This window comes from Fukomys damarensis, unplaced genomic scaffold (genome assembly GCF_012274545.1).
Source record: "Fukomys damarensis isolate Sample0158 unplaced genomic scaffold, DMR_v1.0_HiC HiC_scaffold_18, whole genome shotgun sequence".
Taxonomy (NCBI): Eukaryota; Metazoa; Chordata; class Mammalia; order Rodentia; family Bathyergidae; genus Fukomys; species Fukomys damarensis.
In genome coordinates this window covers 10874291-10893074 of record NW_022900930.1, presented here as the reverse complement: position 1 = coordinate 10893074, position 18784 = coordinate 10874291, and the positions used below count along the sequence as shown (strand labels likewise).

The 18784-nt window shown below is 40.5% G+C and overlaps 2 long non-coding RNA genes and 1 pseudogene across 2 annotated transcripts in view; 2 read left to right on the top strand and 1 right to left on the bottom strand.

Annotated features, from left to right (window-relative positions):
- The window catches only part of LOC104860747, a 17011-nt gene extending 8582 nt beyond the window's left edge, over positions 1-8429 (top strand). Inside the window, exon 3 of the long non-coding RNA XR_779794.1 lies at positions 8318-8429. This is a non-coding gene — a long non-coding RNA (uncharacterized LOC104860747). The remainder of the gene's footprint in view (positions 1-8317) is intronic.
- A 1458-nt stretch (positions 8430-9887) lies between these two features.
- LOC104861035 lies at positions 9888-10259 on the top strand (annotated as a pseudogene).
- Positions 10260-13679: 3420 nt separating this feature from the next.
- On the bottom strand, positions 13680-15340 carry LOC117286780. The gene is made up of 2 exons (XR_004517903.1): positions 15181-15340; positions 13680-14328 (listed from the first exon to the last, which is right to left on the bottom strand). It is a non-coding gene; the product is annotated as an uncharacterized LOC117286780 (long non-coding RNA).
- Positions 15341-18784: the final 3444 nt, after the last annotated feature.

Below are 18784 nucleotides of genomic sequence, written 5' to 3'. Positions count from 1 at the left end.
AAAAAGAAAACAGAAAGGATATTGGAGGAATAGACTGATGGTAGAGTGTCTTGGCCAAACATGGTGGAGCTCACAGATTCAAAGGAAGATGTGAGCAGCTAGGTCTTGGGAAGAGGAGGGGCAGGAAGCCAGGGTTCCTCCGGGGATTCCAAGAGTCTGAGCTCATAGCTATTTTTCTGGGCTGCCGCTGTCATGAACTTCAACCCTACTTATAATCTCTGTTCATGTTTTCAAGTTTCTTTGAGAGAATCTGAGTGGTACAGCTCGAGCCAGAGGTCTCTGCCCTTGAGGACAGTTAACACAGATGTGGTTATGGTGGTAGAGTTCTGTTGCCATGTCTCTTGCATCTATCAAAACTAACTGGAAATGTTTTGCTTTCCTGTCATTTTTTTGTTTTGTTTCTGGTTTTTGGTACTGGGGACACAACTCAGGACCTTGCACTTGTGAGGCAGGCAGCAGAACCACTGAGCTAGATCCTCAGCCCCTTTCTATCCTTTTTGTAGGGCACAGTTGACATCTTTTTGGTTTTCCTGTTGTTATAGTAGGTCTTTGGAATGCTGTGCCTACCTGTTCACCTATCAGCTCACCAGTGGGCTCCACGATTTTTTTTGCATAGTTTCCTGGACAGAAACATTTTATTTTTCCTCTACTGGAAATGAGCTCTTATGAGTTCCAGCCCCAGTCCTCTAAGAAAATTTCTCCATAGTATTTTACATTTGTTATTTTCTTCGTAAACTATCGAACTATACTACACATTTAGAATCAAGTAAAATACAACCATGGTCAGTGCTTTGTGTTTTTAGTGACATCATAGTTGCTGCATAACTCATCAACAACATCTACTCTGCCTTTGGTTTTGTTGTACAAAGTTTCCATCCCAGGCTTCCATTTTGTTGAGATTTCCACATTGATACTTCCATCGTGGTACAATGTTAACATCAGTAGTACCAGTTTTTTTTTTCTTTGACATATACAAGACCAATGTAAATCTTTCTGAAATCAAAAGATTATACTATACAGTTCTCTGTTTGGAAATTGCACCAGTTTCTTTAAAATTTCTGCTTTGTTCCTGTGTATAATTCCTGTGCTGGTCAACTTGTGCTCTGTTAGAAAATGTAGTATCTATTGGAAACTAGCAAGCCAGTTATCAAATGTCACATTCCAATTAGTTTGGGAGATGGGAGCAACAACTATGTCCACAACAACATTCAGCTTATTACTATATGAATAAGGACCTGATGGCTGAGTTTCAGAATACATTTCTAAATTGAAAGCAGAATAAGTCTTTACATCTACAAGGACATACATTTTTATGCCACATTTTGATCTGCTGTTTTCCCATAAGTCATACACTCCTGCAATTGCCATGAGAAATCCCTGCTAAGTAGAGCAGACCTATGAATGCTTTCAGTTAAGCTAGTGAGTTGTCATAATAAATACATTTTTGAATATGGCTCTTGGTGCATACAGAACATTTTACTTGTGTTTCAGCCTTTGTGTATTTCACAGTATCCTGTAGCGTTTCATCTGGTTACAGTTTCCAGCACTGAATGGTAGTGCTGGCATTCTGTCCAATATGTTTCATCCCTGCCAAGACTATGTTTTCAAACCTAGTTCTAACATGGGATCATTCCACTTGGTTGCATGACCATTTTGCAATATTTTGGCTACTCAAATATGTACCCACATTGCTGTTTTCTGCATCATCTGAATCAAGGAGGTCTGCATTCCCTGTGTCTGTATCAATTGGTTCTTGCTCCATTTCACTGTCATAGGAACTTTGGCTCACATGGCCGACATCATCATCATCTTCTTCCTCCTCTTCTTCTTCATCGTCATCATCATCATCCACCCACACCTCTCTTCTGCTGTGAAAACATATTTTACCATAATGGATCATCTTCATCATCCATGCATGAGTAATCTGATGAGTCACTTTTGACTTCTTCCAAAATGTGCAAATCTGATTTTCATGTATCATTGTACTGAATTGAGCTATTTCTACCAGAAAAATCAAAAGAAAACATTTTTTTAAAATCCTAGAATGGTGTGAGTGTACTATAAACTCTGTGGTGCTCAGGTAAACATACACAAAACCTGTTAGATGGAGCATAATGTGGGTACACATCCCAGTTTGACACTTTTGCAAATGTGTACACATCTTGCCATTCATCATACCTAGTGTGTACACACAAAGATTGCTTCCGGTATCCCACAAGGAAAGGTACTGAGACACACAACTGGCTACTATTACATTAAAGTAAAAATTTACAGTAGAAAAGTAAGGGATGCATTTTTGAAACCCAATGTTTCAAAATGGGTTTATAATGGAGGCTTAAATACAATAATCAATAAAGACCCCGTCCAGCTTTTAACATTCAACAATTCTATTAACGATAAGTTTGATCTCCGGTACCAAAAAAAAAAGCAATTCTGTTAAGAATCATTTTATTATGAAATGTGAGAAATCAGTAAATGTTAATCAAATTGAACTACATCAAGAGAGTTGAACATACCCCAAACCTTGAGACACCAGAAAAATCACCAGATCTATCATCAGGCTATCCTTCCCTCTCTTGAGCTGTGGATATCCCTCAGAATATCTTATTCTTCATAAAACCCTGGCTCATGTTTTCCAATTGCGCTCTGAGGGTCTCAAACTTAAGAGTTCACTTGTTATTCCTTTAAAAAATAATCTTACTTTTCTTTGGATATCCAGCATTTTGAAAAGCACCTCCAAAATAAATATGAATAAATAAATGGATTTATCCAACAGTTATTAAATACCTACTGTATGTCAGGTACTGGGTGAGGTGCTGGAATATGGCAGTGCACAAACAGCTGCTGCTGGCTGGTGGACAGGTGGCAGGCAGGGACATATAATGTTTCATTCCATATAAGATGTGCTGATTATGTGGGTGTGCTTATGCTGCAAAACTTAATTGACCTGCTAGACGTAGAGGCACACACCTGTAATCCCACTACCCAAGAAACTAGCACAGGAGGATTTCCAGGAATTCAAAGCCAGTCTGGGGTATATAGTAAGTTCAAGGGCAGCCCAGACTACATATGGAGACCCTGTCTCAAAAAAACAACCAAAGAGTGCTGGGGATTTAGCTCAGTGGTTCCGCCACCTGCCTCACAAGCGGAAGGACGAGAGTTCAATCCCTGATACCAAAAAAACAAAACAAAACAAACAAACAAACAAAAAAACAAAGAAAAATATATCAATGTTTCACTTAGGATTTGTGCAAGTCTGTATTTTTGCTTCATTTCAATAAAATGTTTCAAAACAAGACAAATTAGAAGTCCTTACAGGATGTTTATATTGCAGTCAAAGGTGAGAGACAATATAATCTATAAATATGGACTATGTTGGGAGACAACAATAGTCATGAGAGAACATATTCAATGCGCACTAAGAGGAGAAAGAACAGGCGCCCTTGGATATATCACTATGAGTACAGTCATATGGCTAGGAAAGCTGTTTCAGCTCACCTGTTGAGGGCAAGCTCCTGTCTTCCTGTGCTGTACTGTGGGGGCCAGAGGCCAATCCTTCGGAGAATGGCTGTGAGGGTGGGTTAGGAATGCATGAACTTATATTAACTTCAAAACCTGACTTGCTTAATATTAATGGGATTTGTATCCCTCGCACTGACTCAGCAAGCATTGGAAACACATGAGCAGGCATTTAGCGAGCTGTTCCTTATAGTTAGTATATGTAAATGAGAAATGTTTGGAATGTACAAATAGAAAAGACTGTTTTCCTCAAGATCGGATGGTATTTTTGGAGGATCTGTTATGTTGGAGAATCTGTTATATTCACACTCTGAAAGTTGAATTCTCAGTTCAGTTCTAAGATGTAGTTCTAACTAAAAGGAGTGCGGTAACCCCCTATTCACTGAGCATACATTCCAGGGTATTCAGCAGATTCTGAACTGTGGATAATACCAAACTCTATGCTTTTTCTGTACATTGCTTATGACAAAGTTTAATTTCTAGTTAGACACAATAAGAAATTAACAAAAACAACAAAATAGAAAAAGTGTAATAATATACTATAATAAGTGCTTTTTGAAACTTAGTAATTTTATTTCTGGAATTTTCCATTTGATATTTTCGGCCTGGGGTTGACCACAGCTAACTAAAACCACAGAAAGGGTAACCTTGCTCAAGGGGGGACTATTGTATTTCATTTTTCTAGGTAACAAGATGTGTACATTGTAAAACAATTATAAAATGTAGAAATTTTCAAAATTCAAACATTATGGGCTTGCAGTGTATCACATGCCTCTCCTTTATAGCATTGGTCACATGTACAACTGCAATTTTATTTTCACATGTGTGTTTTGTTGTTTGTTTTTGATTTTTCTCATTGAGTTTATTGGTACATTCTAGGTATACAGCACAGTTACATTCATCACTGGGATCTTGTACCTTTACATGACAGGTCTTGGTTCTCATTTTTTCCCCTTGTCCCTGCCCTCCCTTCATCCCCTCCTCCCTTCCCTACTTACAAATACTTTATTTCCATTTTTTTTTCTGAGTTTTTTTTTTTTGAGACAGGGTCTCACTATGTAGTTGAGACAGACCTGGAACTCACTATGTAGCCCAGGCTGGTCTTGAACTCACAGCAATCCTCCTGCCTCAGCCTCCCGAGTGCTGGGGTTACAGGCATGCGCCACCATGCCCTGCTCCATTTTTTGTTTGCTTTTTGTGAACTAGGAATTGAACCAGGGCTTTATGAATGCTAAGCATGTGCTCTACCATTAAGCTACACCTTCAGCCCCTTTGTTTCTCATTCTTTGTCTCCTCACCAGCTCTGAGTCAGGAATTGGGTCCACGTTTGTGTGTGGGAATGTAGCAGAGTGCCCAGGACCAGGTAGGCAGCTGATGCACATTTGCACAATGAAATCACTGGACTTGAGAAATGCAGAGGAATTTAGAGGTCCACAGCACAGGCTGTGCAGTGAGGCAGATCTGCCACTTCCTGGGTGATTAATGTGCAGTTAATTAAAGTGAAATCTTTATACTTTCTAAGTTTATTCCATATTCTCTTCTATACAATGGGGAGAACTACTGTTCCCACTATAACATTTCATGGTGATGCGTGAATGAGAAGTGTAAGGTACCTAGTACATAATAACTGTTTAATAAATCATAACTTGATTACTAACTTTCAAAGTATTATTAATTTGCAGAAGTTTTTTCAATGCAATTTTAATTGCAAAAAATCAGAAATTAATTCAGTGTCTGGTCTTCATTTCTTTTTTTTTTTTCAGCTTTAATTGAGTTTATTGGTACGTTTCAGGGATACAGTACAGTTACATTCATTGTTGTGATCTTGTACCTCTACATGACAGGTTTTGGTTCTCATTTTTTCCCCTTGTCCCTGCCCTCCCTTCACCCCCCTCCCTTCCCCATCTACAAGCACTTTATTTCCATCTTTTCATTCTCTCACATTTTTTTCTTTTCCCTTATTACCCATCCCCCTACCCATCCCACCTTCCCTACACCTTTAGCCCGTTTCTTCCCATTTCACCATGTCAGTAATCTTATTAGGATCTTATGTATTATTGCAGTTTATTCACACCAGAAAAACTATTCGGTATTTACACATGTGGGACTTATTTATTTCACTTCGGAGTAGATCCTCAATATGTATCCATTTTCCTATGAATGAATCTATTTTCTCATTCTTTATGGCTGAGTAATATTCCATTTTATAGAAAAACCACATCTTCTTTATCCAGTCTCCAACTGATGGGCAGATGGGCTGTTTCCAAGTTTTAGCTATTACAAACTGTGCTGCTATAAACATAGGAGCACATAAATCACTGTGATTTGATTCTTTTAGTTCTTTTGGAAAGATACCCAGCAGAGGGATGGCTGGGTCAAATGGAACCTCCAGTCTAAGCTCTTTGAGGTATCTCCATATTGATTTCCATAGTGGTTGCACCAGTCTGCACTCCCACCAACAATGGAGAAGGGTTCCATTCTCCCCACAACCCCACCAACATTTGTTATTGTGTGATTTCTTGATAGCAGCCATTCTTTGTGGGGTGAGGTGGAATCTCACTGTTGTTTTCATCTGCATCTCTCGAATGTCTGGTCTTCATTTCTAAAGGAAGTTTAAAAGTATATGCCAATCCTGTACATAGGCATTTTTTACACACTCTTGAAGAATGTGTTTCAATGACGTCAAAAGCCAGCATTTTGGTGTGTGTGCTTCTTGCCCCCGTGTGTCTGGGCGGCGTTGGTGAAGGGTCTGCGACACATCAAAGCTTGCTGCAGGATGGCACATAGCACTGAGCACACGGGGACAGATGTGCCTGTCGACCCACCGACCTTCCATGCACTGAGGAAGCCCACGGAGGGCCTGTAGGGCCTGACTTCTGAAAGACCTTCTTCCTGTGAGATAGCAAACAAGCTGTTCTTCTATCAGGAAGCAACAGTCTGTAGTTTGTATAATATTGGGATTTTCATCGCACTACTACAAGTCACTATTTACTGTAAATAAACTCTTCATTTCATTTTAAAAATATTTTACTTTTGCTTGATTTTATAGTGTACAACAAAATGTTTATATATATATATATATATATATATGTAACAGCTAAGCTAATTACCATAGGCATACCTCACACTCATATTTGTTGTTGTTATGAAAATACTTAAAATCTATTCTTTTATATTCAAGTACACACTACCTGCTATTAACTGTAGCCATCATTTTGTAGAATAGGTTTCTTACATAAGAGGTCTATTAATAATGCCTGACATTCAATAGACATTCGGTAGGCATTCAATAGAAACGAATAAATGAATAACCAAATATGTGTTACTTTTATAAGAACCCAGTATTTTTCTTAGCATCATAAAATCTTTGGTTAATAAGAACTTTGAAACCACATTGGAACTTTGAAATTCAAATTGAAAGCAGAACATTTTTCCTTACCTTCATACTACACCCAGACTCCACCAATATGAAATAGAATGAGATCCCCTTTACATTCAAATGTAATAAAATATACATCCCCCACAACAGGGATATGGCAGACTAGGCTGGTGAACATCAGAAATAAAATTATCTACCCAATAGTTTACACGCAAAGGAAATAACTTCTATCCAGGTTTGTCCAATGTGACAAAAGCCAGACTGGCTACGTGCAGAGTACGTAACTGACAAGCCCCCAAATCTAATCTCCTCTCCCCCATCCCAGGTGGCAGAAAGTCTCTCAGATTTCACCATTACAAATGAATTATTTTATTAAAGGTATGAACTTTTCCTTATAGTTGTTTCAGTCGTCACTTGTAGAAGTCTCTCATCGTATTACTGATACTCTCAGCTACATTGATTGTCCCTTGTCCTTGCTCCCTCGGGAAGAGGACTAAATAGGACAATAAGGAGGGTGGAGCGGGAGGATGAGTGGAAGGAAGCTGGTTTGCAGAGATAAAGACCACTGGGGGAGGGGAAGCCTCTTCTCGGTCTGTTTCGGTTGTAAAACCCTGGGTCCAGTTCAAATGGAAGGACGCGATCTGCTTTCAAGTTGAATCATTGAGATTTTAATGTTCTCTGTAATTAATTAGGATTTTGTGATGGGATTCAGCATAGTGGTTCTGCCTCCTGCCTTGCAAGTGCAAGGACCCTAGGTCAACCCCCAGCATGCACACACATACACACACACACACACACACACGCACGCACGCACACACACAAAAGCAATGTTCATAATAAAACTTGTTAAAAAAAAGAAAAAATTATTGATTATTTTTTATTTGGTTTTGATTTTAGTTTGTTTTGTTTTGGGAGAGGTTTGTCTTTTTTTTTGTTATTTTTTGGGGGGGCATTGATGCAAGTTCTCCCTTTGTAGCTCAGGCTGGCCCTGAATTCACTATGTAGCCCAAGTTGGCCTCCAACTTCCGGCGATACTCCTGCCTCAGCCTCCTGAGTGCTGGGATTTCAGGCATGCACCACCATGCCTGGCTGTTCTTTGGTTTTTTTGAGAAAGAGTCTTGTCATATAGTTCAAACTGAGTTTTGAACTCACTGTGTAGCCCAGACTAGGCTCAAATTGTTGATCCTCCTGCCTTACCCTGTAACTGTGGGCACACCTGGGTGTGTTACTGGATTCTTATAAAAATAAAATTTCCACATTTAATAGTTCATTTATTCATATCCATTGAATGCTTACCACATGCCACGCACTATTCAAGGCAGGCCAACCTCTAGTCCCTTAGCTTTTGGGGGACATGGGCAAGTGTGGTACACTCACCTTCACATGTCCTGCAACCTTTCTCCCTGCTTCCTTCTACAGCAGATGGGGCCACCCACACCATGAGGAGACCGCAGCCAAGCTGCCTAAGCTCTGTCCACACCCCTTGGCTGAAGTCTCAGGAGGATGAACCTGAGGAAGCGGCCTGCGAGACCAAGAGGTAGGCTTGGGACCATATGTGCAGGTCATTGCAAGGTACAAATTCCTACAGCATCATCCAGAAGCTAGGGGTGGGCTTTGTGGGACACATCCCCTTCACTACGTAACTTCTTCCTCTGGTGAGATGGGGTGAGGCCAGAGAGAGCCCTAAAGCTTGACTGAATAAAAGGCAGTATGGATTATAGGTACTGGGATTCATGAAGAAAAGTCCACCTTCGTAGTGCTTATATTCCAGTGGATGGAAACAGACCATAAACAAACATGTGAGAAAAGAAATGGCCCAGTGTATAATGTGTTTGACAGTACAGTCAACCCTCCATATCTACGAGTTTTCCCCCTGCAGACTCCACCAACTGTATATTAAAATTTGGGCAGGGGGCAGTACAGTCTTTTTTCTTGTCATCATGCCTCATATAGTACAAGTATTTGTATAGCATGCACATTATATTAGGTATTATGAGTCATCTAGAGATAATTTAAGGTATATGGAGGATGTTCTTGGGTGTAAGAAAATACTGTCTTAGTTACTTTTTCATTGCTGGGACAAAATACTGACACCCACAAGTTCAAGAAGGAGAGGTTTATTTTAGCTCACAGTTTACAGAGGTTTCAGTCCATAATTGGGTGGCTGCACGGCAGGGCAGCCTGACGGAGAAGCATCAGAGAGGAGAAACTCTCATAGCATGGTAGGCAGAAAACAGTGAGACTTCCTCCTTTCCCTTTTTATTCCATCCAGGCTAACAAGCCTGTTGGTTGGTGCCACAGTACACAAGGCAAGTCTTCCCTCTTCAGTAAATCCATCACTCACACCCAGAACTGTGCTCAGCCAATTAGTGGACTAACCCAGTATCACACACCCATGATCCATGATCCTGTCACTCCCAAAACCCCACGTATGAGTACCTGAGGCTTTGGGGGGGCATCTAGGTACCAGGCATAACAAACGCCATGCCAGTCAGCTGGGCATGGTGGTGTACACCAGCAATCCCAGCCCTCTGGAAGGCTGAGGCAGAAGGATCAAAAGTTCAAACCCATGAATTTAGTGACCTGGCCAGGCTCTCTTAATTTTTTTAAAAAAGGCTGGACAACAGCTCAGTGAAAATATCCTGGGTTCAAGCCCCAGTACCACAAAAGGAAAAAAACAAAAAGACCTGTGCCATTTCATGGCAAGTACTTGGGCTTCCTCAGAGTTTGGTATGTGCTGGGGCCCTGAGAAATGCTCTTTCAGTATTGAGGGGAAGCTGTATTCTAGAGAAAAGAAAGGGAATAGAGTATACAATTTTAAGTAATGTGGGTCAAAGCAGGTGTATTAGATCACTAGGTTGCTGTAAGAAGGTACCACAGATTAGACGGCTTAGATAACAGAAGTGTATTGTGTCACAGAAGTCCAAAGGCACGATAGTGGCAGGGCTTGTTCCTCCTGAAGACTGATGGAGGCTGTTCTCAGAGCTCCATGGTGCTCTCCAAGGATGACAATGAGAAGAAAGATGCCGGAAAGCTGGCCAGGAAAGACAAACACCCAGTGAAAAAATCTGGGGTCAGGCCAGAAAGAAGTCCAAAATTTAGGACAAGCTCAACAACTTGGTCCTGTTTGATAGAGCTACTTACAACAAACTCTGTAAGGAAGTTTCCAACTATAAATTTATAACCCCAGCTGTGGTCTCTGAGAGTCTGAAGATTTGCAGGTCACTGGCCAGGGCGTGCCTTCAGGAGCTCCTTGGTAAAGAAAGGACTTGTCAAACTGATTTCAAAGCACAGAATTCAAGTTATTTATATCAGAAATACCAAAGGTGAAGATGCCGCAGCAGCTGGTGAAGAAGCGTGAACAGGCTCAACATTTGTACATTGGAAAAATAAAACTTTATTATTTATATTTATTTATAAAGAAAAAGGAAAAAAAAAAGATAGGCATTGTAGCAATATGCCTGTAACTCCAGCACTGGGGAGGCTGAGGCAGGAGGATCATCATAAGTTTGAGGCCAGCCTGGGCTACACAGAGAGTTCAAGGCCAACCTTGAACCAGTAGCTAGACCCTATCTCAAATAAATGAAAAAAGAAGAGGAGTAAGGGGGCGGAGGAAGGGTCGGGGAGAGAAAAGAGACTTATGGAGATTGATTCCATCTCCCTCTGCCACTTCAGGTAGCCTCAGTCTTTTCTTGTTTATAGATGGAAAGTGGACCCCTTATGTGTTCACATTGTCTTTCCTCCATGCTGTGTTTGCATCCAAACTCCCCCTTGCCATAAGCACAGCAATCATATTGGAGTCGGATCTATTCTTTTGACCCCATTTTCACTTTGTGAACTGCAAAGACCCTTTCTCTAAATAGGGTCACATTCACAGGTACTAGAGTTTAAAAACTCAAAACATTTTCTTGAAGAGACATAATTCAACCCAAGGAGAAGGCTTTGCTGTGAAGATGGCATTTGAGCAGAAGCCAGAAAATGAGTAAGGGGAGCTCAGTACGGGGCTTTACAGCAGAGGAAACAGCAAGTGCAGAGGCCCAGCTCGTGCCCCCAAAACAACATTGTGGTGAGTTAAGATAGTGGGCTGGATAGGAGGAATAACTTCTCATGTTCTGTAGCACAGTAGTGTAGACATGAATGACAACAATTAATTGTACATTTCAAAATAACTAATGAATTATTTTCAGTACTGGGGCTTGAACCAAGGGCCTTTGCACTGAGCTACATCCCCACCCTGTTAGTTTTTGTTTTGATACAGGATCTTACTAAATCACTAAGTTGCTCAGGGTGGGCTCAAATGTGGATACTCCCATGTCAGTTCCCAGAGCGCTGAGATTACAGGCATGCACCACCATATCCGGCTAGAAAATTGCAGTAGTCCCTCTTCATATAAATTTCAGAATAGTTAACATCCACAAATAACCTATAAAAGCTTTTACTCTGATTACCCTGGCTCGACTGATCAGTCTGAGAAGAATTAGCCTCTTGAGATCATTTAGTTTTCCTATCTGTTAACATAGAATATCTTTCCATTTGTTAGGTTCTTCCACAATTGTTTTCACTGGAGTTTGTAGTTTTCCAAATACAGCTCTTACACATATTGCATTAGATTTGTGTATGTATTTTATTACTTTTATGCCTAAGTATTTATTTTTTGTGATGTTAATATAAATGGTATTATTTTTATTTCAAATTCCACTTATCCAATCCTGGTATGTAGGAAAATTTTACACACACACACACACACACACACACACACACACACACGTGTATTTTTTTCATGGGTATGGGTATCTTTCTATGTTGTCTAGGCTGGCCTCGAACTCTTGGGTTCATGCAATCCTCCTGCCTCAACTTGCTGAGTAGCTGTTACTATAGACAGGTATCTACCACACCCAGATTGTATGCTTTGTTTCTGTTTTTGTTTGGTGCCAGGGATCAAACTGGGGATCTAGCGCTTGTTTGCAAGGCAGGCAGAGGTACCACTAAATCCCCAGCCCCCAGATTGTATGTTAATTTTGTTTCCTGCAATCTTGATATAGTCACTTATTAATTCCGAGTTCCATTGTTAATTCTTTTGAATTTTCTGCATAGTCCTTTCCTCTGCAAAGATAATTTTTTTTCTTCCGTATCATATATTTCTTATTTCCTTTTCTTGTCTCAATATACTAGCTAGAATTTCCAGCACCCTTTTGAAAACAAGTGGTGAGAGGGGCCGGGGATTTAGCTCAATGGTTCCATTGCCTGCCTTGCAAGAAGTGGCCAGATATCCTCTCTTTGTTCCTGATCTTAAATAGGAAAGTTTTTAGCTCCTCATCAAGTATGATGTTATCTGTAGGGTATTTTTAGGTAGATAATCTTTATCAAGTCTAGTAAGTTCCTCCTCTATTGTTAGTTTGCTGAGGGTTTTTATCATGGCAGTATTGGATTTTGTTAAATGCCTTTTCTGTTTCTGTTGATATAAATATGTGATTTCCTTTTTTGTCCTACTGACATGATAAATTGTAATTTTCAAATGTTGAACCAACCTTATTTACTCGAAACATATCTCACTTAATTGTAGTATATAATTCTTTTCTATCTTGTTGAATTTAATCCTCTGATTTGTAAAAGATTTTTGCATGTGTATTCATTAGAAATATGTGTAATTTATTATCTTCTAATGTCTTTATCTCGTTTTAGTATTAGCATACTGCAGCAATCACAGAATGAAATAAGAAGTATTCCCTCTGTTTCTACCTCCTGAATGAGGTTGTACAAATTGATATTGTGACATAGAAGCTTAACCATTGATTTTTTTTTTTTTTTTTTTTTTTTTTTTTTTTGTTTGTAGCTGGGATCGAACTCCGGTCCTTGTGCTTGCAGGGCGGGAGGTGGAACCACTGAGCAAAATTGCTGGCCCTTAACTGTTGATTTTAGATCTTTCTTCTTTTAAAATATAGTTTTTTGGTGGCACACTCCTGTAATCCCAGCACTCAGGAGGCTGAGGCAGGAGGATCGCTGTGAGTTCGAGACCAGCCTGAGCTACATAGTGAGTTTCAGGTCAGTCTCAACTACATAGTGAGACCCTGTCTCAAAAAATAAATAAACAAACAAACAAACGTTTTTGGGCCGGGTATTTCACTCAGTGGTCCTGCTGCCTGCCTCGCAAGTGTGAGGTTCTGAGTTTGATCTCCGGTACCTAAATAAATAAATACATGCATACATAAAATATATGCTTTTGATGCTACGAATTTCCCTCTAAGTACTTCTTGGGAGGCTCCCAAATTTTGATGAGTTGTATTTTCATTTTCATTTAGCTTAAAATATTTTAAAATTTTTCTTGAGATTTCTTGTGGAAGCCATTTTTACTTAGAAGTGTCTGCCCGATTGTAGGGGGCTGCTGGCAGATGTGTCAAAGCCCAGGCATCTGAGGACACTTAAGGGCACCGAAGGACACAACTCTGTCATTTAGTGAAGGCACACAACAGACTTTATTATAATAACGATGTCGGCATGGATGGCCGCGCCATTCCGCACAGCTCTGCAGGGTCAAGGCTGTTTTCTTATTTTGTCTCAGAAAAACTGATAATGGCCACTATTCGGGGTATGCTGTAAAATAAACTTTGTCCCTGCTTTTTTGTGATGTCTGCTCCACGTTCATTCTTTTCGTTGGGACTCTCACCTGACTGGCCCTTGACACCAATGTCCAATTATTTGGAGATCTTTTCCACCTGTATCTCTGCTTCTGATTTCTATTTTAATTCCGTTTTTGTCTGAAAACATTGTGTACTTTCTATTCTTTTAAATGTGTTGGCATGTATCTATGCCTCAGAATGTCCAGCATCCTTCTCAATGTCCCGTGTGAATTTGAGAAGAATGTGTATTCTGTTCTGGGTGAAGTTTTCTATTTACGTCAACTATGTCCAGTTCATTGATGGCGGCGCTGACTTCAGTTGTCCTTTGCCAATTTTCTGCCTGTTCAAGCCTTCAGCTATAGTAATGGATTCATCTACTCCTCCTTGTAGTTCAGTCGGTTTTGTTTCACAACTTTGACACTCTCTTGTTAGGTCCGTACACATTAAGTGTTGCTGTTTCTTCTAAGTAGCTCCTTAAGTCTGTTTATTTCACGTTGCAGTTTTATGTTTTGCTCTTTTTCGCACTGAAACACAACTGTTTTCATATGCAGAGGCTCTTTTCACTACACATCCGGTGTTTCATAATCAACCAGATCGGTTTGAGATTATTCGAGTACTGCTCTAGAAAGACGCCATCCGTGCGCACGGTAGGACACGGAGGACGTCACGTGGAACACAGGCTGAGAGAAGGCGCTGGACGGCTGGCAGCCGTCATCACCAAGAGCAGTAGTAGAAGGGCAAGTGCAGACGTTACCCGCAGCTCAGGTCCATATGCCGGGCTCTGCTCACTGCTCCCAACAAACCACGCAAGGCCTGTTGGGTAAAAGGGAAAAACGTTTATTCAAAGCCATCCCTGAGGAGATGGAGGGGCCTCGTGTTGTCTGTCACAAATCACCATCTCCCTGTGTCCAGGTATGCAAGGGACTTTTATAGTAAAGGACAGAGGGAGAAGGGATACAACGAGATGGTAGACAGCTCCAGTTTCCTTCCCCTCTCCCGGCCATCTTCTGCTCCCTCCCTTCACTAAGGAAATGAAATTGGGCCCCACATTTTTGTGTCAGCTTCTGTTCCTTATTCTAGACTGAGGAGAGGAGGGAGGTGATGGTTTACTCCCTAGGTCCAAAAAAGTTTGGAAAACTCCTTTGTCTCTAAAGAAAAAGAAAACTTAACTTTTAGAGCTCCATTTTGCCCTGCTGGTTATGGACGATTTGGTTGAGAATGAGTGAGACATAGGTGAGCATCAGCACAGACCGGAGCTGCAGGGCTCCTTCTTCTAGGTGTCTGAACACCTGGCTGGTAGAAGAGAGGCCTAGCACCAGGATCCAAGGTGGAAGGAAGTTTGAGTGCTTCTTGAGAGTGGAGCCAAGTTTATGGGCAGAGAGGAAGCCAAGGTTTAGCCCATTCAGATTACACATCAGGATCAGCCTCCCTCCGCCAGGCTGAGTGTCCAGCTGCAGGCTGTGAGATGGTGCTCTGAGCTCATTCTGAAACTCAGGACTTCACTCCTCAGCCTTAACTTTCTCTCCTGCTGCCCTAGAGTTCTGCCCTGAGCCGCTCAGCCGCATAAACCTTCTTTGGTAACTGCCTCTTTGCCCTGTCATGGGCCAATAATTCCCCTTCCTTTGTAACACATCTTAAACATCAAATCAACGTAGACAGACTAACCTTGGAGGTTCCGCTTGAAAGAGTTGAAAGTCAAGGTGAAGCTTTAGTTGTGATGCTTCTAGAAGTCGACAAATTCACAGAAATCAATGGGCATGAAAGAGTGGACGCCCTTAATGATATATAAGACAGAGACAGGGTTTCTAGGGAAGTGACGGAAGGCCAAAAGTTAACCAGCCTCATTGTTTCAGGGGCAATGTAACACCAAAAGACAGGTTTCATTAATGTCCTTAATGATTAATTTTCTAGTTAATATTTGATATGTCACAACAGAGAACCTGAGAACTGAAGTGTCAGTTATTTGAAAATTTTTTATTCTTCTATATATCGGATCTTGGCAGTAGTTACCAGCCATTTTGGACACATTTTTATCCTCTGAAGTATTTTTAAAACTTCAAATAAAATAAATGTAAATAAAATCATGAGAGGTCCAGGGATTTAGCTCAGTGGTTCTGCCGCCTGCCTCACAAGCACAAGGACCTGAGTTCAATCCCCAGAACCAAAAATAAATAAGTAAATAAAATTTAAAAATAAAATCATGAGAGTGAAGTCAGGAGGGTGTACTGCCTACCCAAAGCATGTAAGAGCAGGTCCTCATTTGAGATTTGAGACTTTAAGGGTCAGGTTGCCATAGGAAACCCCCTCCCCCCATAAATAGGGAGTTTAGCTTAGTGGGAAGAGAGCTAAAGATTTTCGCTTTGTCATTTCCTCCTTGAAAACAACAGAAAAATCCATTTAGCTCATATTCTGGAACACTGCCAACTCTTCCTGCCCTATCTGCCTGTAAAGTTAAATGAAAGAGCATAAATAATAGACGAGTCCAAAAATACACTTGGGGAATACTGTCAAACAGAACTATTGACGTCAATGACTTCTGCGTGGCCTCTGATATTCAGTCCAAACAATGAGAAGAAGGATCACAAGTCAGTGTTGGTTCTGCTAAGTAGAGCTAGCGGGAGGAAATGGAGCCGAGAGCAGCTTAGCAGAGCGTGGGTAGCCCTGGTCAGCTACCCACTTCGGTGTAACAGATTCTTCCACGCCATCGTGCGACTTTTGGGTCCAGAGTTTAGGACAGTTTACCAGGCAGTCTTTTTCTGGCCTTTGTGAAACCAGCTGAGGTCAGAAAGTGGTGTTGAGCTGGTGGCTGGCCTCTTCTGGATGGTCCAGCATGGCTCTGCTCATGTTCTGAGCCCCTGTGGGCCCTCTAAAGCATGTCAAACTTTAGGGTAGTTGGGCCTCCTCCTCCTCCTCCTCCTCCTTCTATTCTTTAATATATATTTTTGGTACATCTTAGGTACACAACAGTTACACTCATCACTGGGATCTTGTACCTTTACGTGACAGGTCTTGGTTCTTATTTTTTCCCCATTCCCCTAGCCTCCCTTCCCCCTTCCACCCTTCCCTGTTTACAAAGACTTTGTTTCCATTTTTTTCCCCTTCTCTTATTTTTTTTTCTTCTCCCTTCTTACCTTTCCCCTATCCCTCCCGTTTCCCCAGCAATTTTAGATCTTTTATTCCAGTTACACAGTATCATACATTTTGACCCTTATTTACACTTTTAGTTTATCACACCATATAGTTTATCATACCATATAGAGAAACTATATGGTAATTTCACATATGTGTACTATTAATTTCACTTATGAGTATGTCCTTAACATGCGTGCTCTTAGCTATAACTGTCTCTAACTGCTTTATGGCTGAGTAGTAGTTTTTTTATTTAAAAAACACACACACACATCTTCTTTATCCAGTCTGGAGTTGATGGGCATTTGGGCTGTTTCCAAGTTTTAGCTATTACAAACTGTGCCTCTATAAACATGGGTGAACATATATCCCTGTGGTATGATTCTTTTAATTCTTTCAGGAAGATATCCAGCAGGGGAATAGCTGGGTCAAACGGGACTTTCTATCCTAGTTGTTCAGAGTATCTCTAGATTGATTTCCACAGTGGTCGCACCAGTCTGCACTCGCACCAACAATGAAGAAGGGTCCCTTTCTTCCCACATCCCCGCCAGAATTTGTCATTGGTTGATTTCTTGAGAGCAGCCGTTCTTCTGGGGTGAGGTGCAATCTCAGTGTTGTCTCTCGAATGACTAGGTGGTGTTGAAAACTTTTTCATATATTTATTTGCTGCTTCTACTTCTTTGAGAAATAAATGTCTGTTCATTTCAGATGCCCACTTTTAAATTGGGTCTTTATATTTGGGGGGCCTGATTTTTTTCTTTTAGTTCTTTATGTATTCTAGATAATAGTCCTTTGTCTGAGGAACAGCTGATAAAATTATTTTCCCACATTGTAGGTTGTTTCTTAGTTTTGTTTGGTTTCTCTTGCAGTGCAGAAGCTTTTTAAAAAGATGAGATCCCAGTTGTTGATTCTTTGTGCTAGTTCCCCTGCTACTGAGGACTTGTTCAGTCTTTTCCTATGCCAGTGTCTTCAAGAGTTCTACCTAGCTTATCTTCCAACAAGTTTAGTGTTTCTTTTTAATATTTAGATCTTTAATCCACTTGGATTTTAGTTTAGTGCATGGTGAAAATAGGGATGTAGTTTTAATCTTTGGCAAATTGAAATCCAGTTTTTCCAACACCATTTATTAAAGAGGTTATCTTTCTTCCAGGGAGGATGGTTGCCTCCTTTGTTAAAGATAAGGTAGCTGGGCCAGGGATTTAGCTCAGTGGCTCTGGTGCCTGCCTCACAAGTGCAAGGATCAGAGTTCAATCCCTGATACCAAAAACAAAACCATATAAAGATGAAGTAGCTGAGTATGTCTGGAGTTGTTTCTGCATCTTCTAATCTGTTCCAGTGATCCTTGGGTCTGTTTCTTTGACAGTACCATGCTGTTTTTATCACAGTGGCTTTGTAGTATAGTTTCAAATTGGGAATTGTTATACCAGCTGCCATATCTCTGTTGCCTAGGATGGCTTTTACTATTCTAGGTCTCTTCTGGTTCCAAATGAATTTTGTGTTGTTTTCTCTAGTTCTGTGAAATATACTGTTGGGATTTCAATAGGGATTGCATTGAATCTCTGTAGCAGTTTTGGAAATATGGCCATTTTCACTATATTGGTTCTTCCTACCCACAAACAAGGGATGTCTTCCCATTTTCTTTTTTTTTTTTTTTCCTTTTTATTGAGGTTGTTGGTACAATCTAGGTATACAAATACAGTTATATTCATGATTGGGATTCTGTACCTTTACATAATAGGTCTTGATTCTCATTTTTCCCCTTGTCCCTGCCCTCCCTTCACCCCCTCCTCCCCTCCCCATTTACAAACACTTTATTTCCATTTTTCAGTTTCTCATATTTTGTTCCTCTCCCTTATTACCTTTCCCCCACCCTTCCCACTTTCCTTACACCTTTAGCCCTTTACTTCTTATTTCACATTATTAATTCTCTCATTAGGATCCTGTGTACTATTATAGTTTTTCACACCAAAGAAACTATTCGGTATTTCAGTTAAAGAAATCTCTGTATGAACATTAAAAATAGGGAATCCTAAAATAAAACTAAAAAGGAAAGTAAAAGAGAAAAGGCAATGATGTAACATCAAAATAATCCTTAATTCTGGAGATGAAAATGGTCCCTGAACATATTTAAATTGCTTCT